Source organism: Pseudorasbora parva, chromosome 1 (genome assembly GCF_024679245.1).
Source record: "Pseudorasbora parva isolate DD20220531a chromosome 1, ASM2467924v1, whole genome shotgun sequence".
NCBI lineage: Eukaryota > Metazoa > Chordata > Actinopteri > Cypriniformes > Gobionidae > Pseudorasbora > Pseudorasbora parva.
The window spans coordinates 49,096,964-49,104,585 of NC_090172.1; the positions used below are offsets into that span (position 1 = coordinate 49,096,964).

The window sequence follows — 7,622 nt, forward strand, 5'->3', positions numbered from 1 at the left end:
TGTCTGCACTTGCAGAGGATTGACGCATGTGTCAACTGAACTCAGCACCTGGACAAACACTCAAGCGGTGAGTGCATTCCAAATTCAACACCTGTGATCGGCCAACTGCGTTGTAGAAATCTACAAACATCATGTCTGTGATTGGCTATATTACTGACCGAAGCAAAAACACGTTAGGAATGTAATCATTTGACGAGTGCAAATACAGATACACACTGGATCCTTTGCTAGCTCCTTTTCTTTAATAATATGTCACTCACAGTCGCTCCAGCTGACGGTGACGTCATGTGCATTCCCTCTATACAGAAATAACTTAAAATGCAATTCCTCGACTGGCCATAGGGACAGGCTCCAGAAGGGAGCAGATCTCATTGAGCTCCATGTTAAAATGGCCAACTTTACAGCAGAAAAAAACATGTTTACAGCCTGGTACAAATTGTGTTTTTGATCTATAAGGCGAATTTTGCCTTTCATGACAACTGTTAGGAGGTGAATTTCTTTATAACTCATTAATTTACATTATAAGCCTTAAAGTTCTGCATAATTAAGGGTGTGGCCACTTTGATTGACAGGTGGATAGCTACTTATCTGTTGTCTTAGTCATCGCGTCAAGCTCAAAGATGTGGATTTAAATTGAACGAATAAATGTAGGCTAAAATGAAATCTACATGGTCTTCAATATACATTGATTGAAAGCTACTGTAATATACTTTATTCAAGAGCATTGAGTGATTTTTCTCTTTGTTTTTAGTTGTTTTAATAACATCATTTTAGAGGTGAACTGTCCGTTTAAAGTTAGTTCACCCAAAAATGAAATTTAAGTAATTAATGACTAATATCATTCCACACCGTAAGAGCTCCGCTCATCTTCTGAAAACAGTTTAAGATATTTTATATTTAGTCCGAAATATCTAAGTGTAGGCACACTATACTGTCCATGCCCAGAAAGGGAATAAAAACATCATCAAAGTAGTCCATATGTGACATCAGTTAGTTAATTAGAATATCTTGAAGCATTGAAAATACATTTTGGTCCAAAAATAGCAAAAACTACGACTTGTCGTTCACAATAATTAGGCTGTTGTCAAGACCTGCTCGCATCTCATATGCAGACGCACGTGATTTTACTTTCACTTTAGACATAACCGACTGTGTTTATACAGTTAACCTTGTGTGTATTTGACAGCATTAGCGCAGTAAGACTACTTAGTCCAGTAATCACGTGTGTTTGATGTTCTCAGCGCATGTAAGACGCAAATGAATTGTTTAACCGGCAAGCCTTTAAAACGCGGCTTTTCACCTAACTTTAGTTCATATGATTGGATATTTGCTCATATCAGCGCGTAGACTCACAGGCAAAATAAACTGAGAGAAATATTTCAAACAACGAGAAATAGAAATAATTAATTAAATGCAAAACCGAATAAAAAAGCAATTCACAAGCGCATATTGAACCATCAATGCCGTACTGAACGATGCTATATAGAGTGCCGAAGTCATGACGTCACTTTGTAGGCCAGCCCGGAAGTTAGCGGCGCATGGATTCCCTCGATCAAAAGCCTATGCATTTTCCCCATAGACTTTTGGACAATCGCAAAAAATAAGATCTGTGTTCAACAAAGAGATATGACCCTTACACGTTTTGTCTATCAAGATAATCTTTACAAGTGAATCCAACATGTATACCGTTTGAAGCCTAAATAAAGCCGTCAGATATAAAAGGCTAACGGTAGGCTATTAACGGACTACAGCACACAGTCGCGGATCTACGTCATCATCAATCTTCCTCAAACTTTATTTAAAAAACACGTTCGCTCATTATGATCTGCGCTGTGTATGAACACTTTTTCATGAGAAATATTCTTCATTCGTTTTTTCCAAAAATGTTAGAAACTAATTGGGGTTATGTGTGCCTCTCTGAGATGTGTTTTCTCGTTTGTTAATGTTTTATTTATTATTTTGTTATTTCATATAAAGCTTAATATTATTGTCTTTGTGATTAAGATTAGGCTATTATGCCTGATCATCGTGCCCCAAATAGACTTTAAAGAATCTTTTGAAGAATCTTTCACTGTATTGTGTTTGATTGTATGTTTGCATACCATTTGCTAATTCGCCAGAAAAAAAGTGCTTTTACCACCTCAGAAGCACTCACGACGTAAGCTAGCCGTATCAATTTACAATCGTAAGTCCTTTTTCTTAGACGATTGATCATATATCGAGGAGAGAACCACTATAAATCTGGACATGTAGAACAGCGCAGCTTTCATTCGACGACTTGTGGTTCCATCTCAGGACAAAACAAAACACTACAGTCTCTCCACAGAAATGAAGAACTGGTAACATAATCGGTTACCTTAATATCACAGATTTCTGTGTATAACAATTTGGAAGCACCACTATTTGAAAGGACTAAATATATAACTATGTATATTAACTGAAAGGTAAACTTCTAAGAACGTGAGGCTGAAACGCGGGCTAGTTTTATATTTTTATTAAACATTTACTTACAGAATTCAAAAGTGAATGAAATGCGGGCTGGTGAGAGTTCCCGTTTGTCACGATGACGTCTAAAGTCCCGGCCAAAGGATGTAGTCCCGTTTAGCAACTTGTTAGCAACCGCCGTTTTTAAGACACAATAAAGTTTAAAAAAAATCACAAGCAGGTTAGAACCAGTGTGTTTTATGTCATAGATCAAAACGTGAAAATATTTAGAGGCTTTGTTAACCACAGACCTTATTTCAGGCGATTTAGCAAAAACCCATTCAAAAACCCCATAGACTTTTGAGCGAGGGAACCGGAAGTGCTAAAATGCTAACTCACTTCCGCGTTTTGGCCTACAAAGTGACGTCAGAACTTCGGCACTCTATAATATTGAGAATTGTGACATCCCTACTGATCACATCAAAAAAATTCAGTTGGCAAAATTGAATTTCTGTGAATTGATGCAATTTAATTCACAGAAATTAAATTTGGCCAACTGAAAACTGAAACAACTGAAAATTTTCTTTTCTAATTGAAAATTTTTTTCAATTGGGGACCTGATTTTTGTTTTTATAGTGTGGCATACCCCCCAGACTTTTTAAGAAAGTTTTAAGAGTTATTGAAATGTTATTTATACAGGCCTAATTCTTATTATTGTTTTATTAATATGCTGAATTAGCTTTTTAGTTTATTTTAAGTAAGTTTAATGTGCTTTTGTATTTTCTTTTATATTACCATTAGGTTTAATTTGTTTATATATATATATATATATATATATATATATATATATATAAAGTACACTTTAGTTTATTAAGCAACATTTTTAATTTATTTAGTTTGTTTTCATCTAATGTTTATATTTTATTTCAATTAACAAACCATTAAAATATTTTAGTTTTAGTTAATGATAACAATATTTCTCCAGACAGCTCTGCCCTCATCATGTGTTCCAGCTCTTGTGAATTTGAAGACATCAGATGTGGCTTTTGCAAATCAAGTAAATTCTTTGTTGTTGTGAATTATACAACTGTAATATCAGATGAAAAGAGATATGAGTCCCTAAAGCCCAAACTTTAGCATTAAACAAGAGTGCATGTGTTAAACTAGGATAGGCTCGAGGGTTAGCAATGCTCTCACTCTCTGTCTCTCTCCCGTGAACTCTTCTCACTCCGTCACACACAATTAAATGTGCTACATTCAGCACAATTGGAACAAATCAGCCAGGACACCATGTGACCTAGCTGGAGTCCCCGTGCTGGGTAAGGCCTGGAGCAATAGGGGTCACTCCCTGGAGCCAGTTGAGGAATGCTCTGACCTGCGACCTGCTTTGTATCTGAAGTTCCAGTAGATTTATTAGGATATGGATGGGTCTTTCATCTGTGTAAATGGGGCAGGGCTAAAAGGAAAAAGAAACTGGGGTGTTTGGATTGAGAAGGCAGCGGGCTAACTGGAGAGTGAAATATGGCTGTGGGCTGAATGGAGATGGATGAAACTTTAAGCTCAGAGAAGATTCGAAACAATGATTACTTCAGTTTGAAACTCAAACAAAAACTTAAAGCGAGCATGAAATGAAAATGAATGCAATTTCATCTCTTTTTTTTAAATGCATGTTGATGTGAATGTTTGATTCATGCACACATTTCTTTCTTTTTCTTTACCTCACAATTTTTTGGTGAAACATAAGTCTTTTTTTTGATAATGTATGCTATAGTCCACTTAAAGCCTTTTTCCTTTCTTAAAACGACTGCAATCTCGCATTATGTCTCTATTCAATCAACAACTGCTGGACACCACAGAGTGTCATATATATGTCATATATTTTTCAATAAGCAGGTTCACTTAAATGTACGCCATGCAAATGATCTGTCACAACTTCCATTACATAGAGAATTCAAGAACAAATTAGAAACGTGCAAAACTAAACTAAACTAAACATTATCTAAATCAGCTAGTAGTTATCTAAATTACTAGTTGACTAGGTCCTAGACGTCCTATATAATTAGGCCGTCTAAGGGTCATTGCACAAAACTCATAATCCTCCAAAAAAAACTGAAATTACCTATTTTAATCAATAAATATGATTAAAATAAGGTGCTACATAGAGCTGTTACCAAATTAAATCATTAACAAGTAAATTTGTCTTTGCACTGCAAGGATGGTACAGAAGATGCATCTGAATTGTGAATTTACAAATGAATAAATACTGTTGAGAATAATGGGTTTATTTTTAAATGATTGAATGTTTGTATAAAAGCAATATTATGTTTGCAGTCATGCTCACATTTGTGGAAACAGTTCTCTTGCTCTGTTATAATATACAAGTCCAGATCTCATACAAGTACTTTTTTGCAACAATATTTAGAATTTTATGAGCATTTGCATTCATTTTGGTGACATTTTTTTATATAATCCTTTGATAATTTCCAACTCGGGCCCAATATATTAAATATAAAGTTACTGATTGCTCCTTTAATATCGGACATTGGTCTGGGAAGTCTGCTCTGTATTTTCTACTGCACAAGAGGCTTGATCAAGGAGCATTATTAAAATAACTCTGTATGCAATTGGATAGTCCTTCAACCAATCAAACCACAAAAGGCGTGATCAACGGGCATACGTCATAGTGTCTCTATACGTCATAGTGTTAAACCAGGCAATAGCGTGGCAGGTGGATAAGCCAGTCTGTGATTGGTTCCCGCAAAGGTGTAACAGAGGCAGTAGAAATGAATGTAAAGGTTTCCAGACTGAGTTACAAGGGTTATCAAATCGCCGGCAGATCAAGCTGGGTTTACCCAGGCTAATTAATGATGCTAAGAATGACAAATTCTCCACCAACATCTTGTCAGTCATCTCTCCGACTCTCGTCACGTGATAAGTGAATTCTGACTCCTACTGTACGGTGACTCATACTGTACTGAACTCGTGCTGTATGGTGTAGAGCAGACACTTTCAGTTCATAGCCCATTTGTAGCATCCATTGTCCAACTTAACTGATAAAAATAAAACAACAGGTGTCGCAGATGGGCAATGTAATCGGTGTACGGCCGAACACCATGAAACACCAACTACTGCAGCAAACCTACATCCAGACACACCAGTCTGAGATTGATAATATTGTACAGCAGTGGATTGATTCACAACGTCGATGATGACCACCGTGACACCCATGTTAAGTAACTGCAATGACGCAGCATCGATCATGCCTACTGCCCAATATTGCTGAGCAAGCATACTGGTAAAACACTCTGTGTATGTGTGTGTGTGTGTGTGTGTGTGTGTGTGTGTGTGTGTGTGTGTGTGTGTGTGTGTGTGTGTGTGTGTGTGTGTTTGAGAAATATCAGGACACAAAACGTGTATAATGACCTGGGTATGACAAGGTATTACAAGGAGAGGGTGAAATATGAGGACACTACCCATGTCCCCACTTTTCAAAATGCTTATAATTCATACAGGTTGAGGGTTTTTTTAGAAGAAAAAAAAAAAAGCAGAATGTTTCCTGTGATGGGTAGGTTTAGGGGTAGGGGCAGTGCATGGGGAATAGAAAATACAGTTTGTACGGTATAAAACCATTACGCTTATGGAATGTCCCTATATTTCACAAAAACAAGTGTGTGTGTTTGTGTGTGTTTGTCTTTTTCAATTTGTTCACAAAACCGGAACCAAATGACAAAAAAAAAGCACCTACTTATGTTGACAACTGAATTGAAGGGAAGAGAGAAAATGAGAGGCACTGGTTTAGTCCAGCTGTCTAGTATCCTGATAGTGTGACCTGGAAAGCCCTTTTTGATGAGCTCAAAAGACAGGCCATGCTTGCATTTTCTTTTCTTTTCTTTTTTGGTGTAGGGTAACAAAAGGCAAAATAGCAGCAAACAGCACTTTTACACAGGCATTGCACACAAACAGTTTTGCACACACACAACAAAGCGGAGATGTGGCCTGCTGTACAAAAACAGACAGTATGCTAAACTGATTTTGAGATTTGACTAGGACTCTACGTTAAAGACTTGCTAACTTGTCCATATACTTACAGAATTGACATCAATACTAAAGTTCAAGTAAAAAGATCCATTCAGGCTCGTGACACAGTCACATTCAAATGGGACATTTCAAAGTTGGTAAGCACAATGAACAGTGGACACCAATCATTTACCCAGGCTAAGGTGATAACATTGACCCTCTGGATACTGAGGCATTTGAGCCCAGGAGATGTTTTGACATGCACATAAAGTGTATAAAAGTTAAAATTATATTTGTGATTTTTATTCAGAAATGTCGCCAACTAAATATTTTGGTTCATAAGAAATGCAACATTTAGGCAACAAATCTTGGTAAAGACCTCAAAGTGCAGGGTCCAACATTTACATTTACTCAAACCCAGGTAGGCCTGGACTGGAGACAATACATAACTTACATGAAAAGATAGACAGACTTTGGTGTTTAGAAAACAAACTATAACATGAAGATTGATTATGTTTATAATTATCATAGCTTGTGTGGCTTAGCCTAATGCAAGAAATACCTCATCACATACTTTATATTCTGGAGACAGCAAGCAAGCCGTTATGCATAGGCTACTAGATCGACCTATTATAAATTATGTAAATACATACATGGATGCATGTCGCAGTTCCTAATAAAGTTACCAGCCTCAACATTTCTCGCCAAAGCAAATAATAATAAAATGCCCACCCCATACTACGAATATTTTCACGGCACCACATTAATCCTCTTCACAGCCATCACACACATAACAAACACACACACACACACCACAGCCTTTTTGTGTGATCAAAACAGAGTACTTGCGCGCGATGTTAGCGTTAGCAGCTCAGCTTTGTCCAAGGCAAGCCCATGAGAGATGCAAAACCGATTAAAAGACCGTTTACCTGGGTATATCAAGCACTGGAGCGGCGTCTCTCTGATTTCGGTCCGTATGTTTCTCTTCCTCTGTATTGTTACATCGCATTCATCGCTCAACGGCTGTTATCTGCAATGGCTAATGTGAATAACCGTACGCTATTAGACAGGTTCAGTTGTTTGTAAATCTCGGAAAGATGCGCCCAGCGTGCGCGTTTCCTTGACAGCGTCGAGTCTTCTGCTAGAGCGAGATAAACGCTGTCCTGCGCGCATGCGCATAC

General features: G+C 37.3%; 1 protein-coding gene across 3 annotated transcripts in view; it reads right to left on the reverse strand.

Moving 5' to 3' along the window:
* zgc:109889 (uncharacterized protein LOC553542 homolog) overlaps positions 1 to 7,622 on the reverse strand; it is a 46,737-nt gene extending 39,115 nt beyond the window's left edge. The window contains exon 1 of one of the 3 annotated variants that reach the window (XM_067444499.1): positions 7,371 to 7,622. The gene's annotated coding sequence lies outside the window, so the exon portion shown is untranslated. The remainder of the gene's footprint in view (positions 1 to 7,370) is intronic. The other 2 variants (XM_067444512.1, XM_067444504.1) reach the window with 2 other exon arrangements.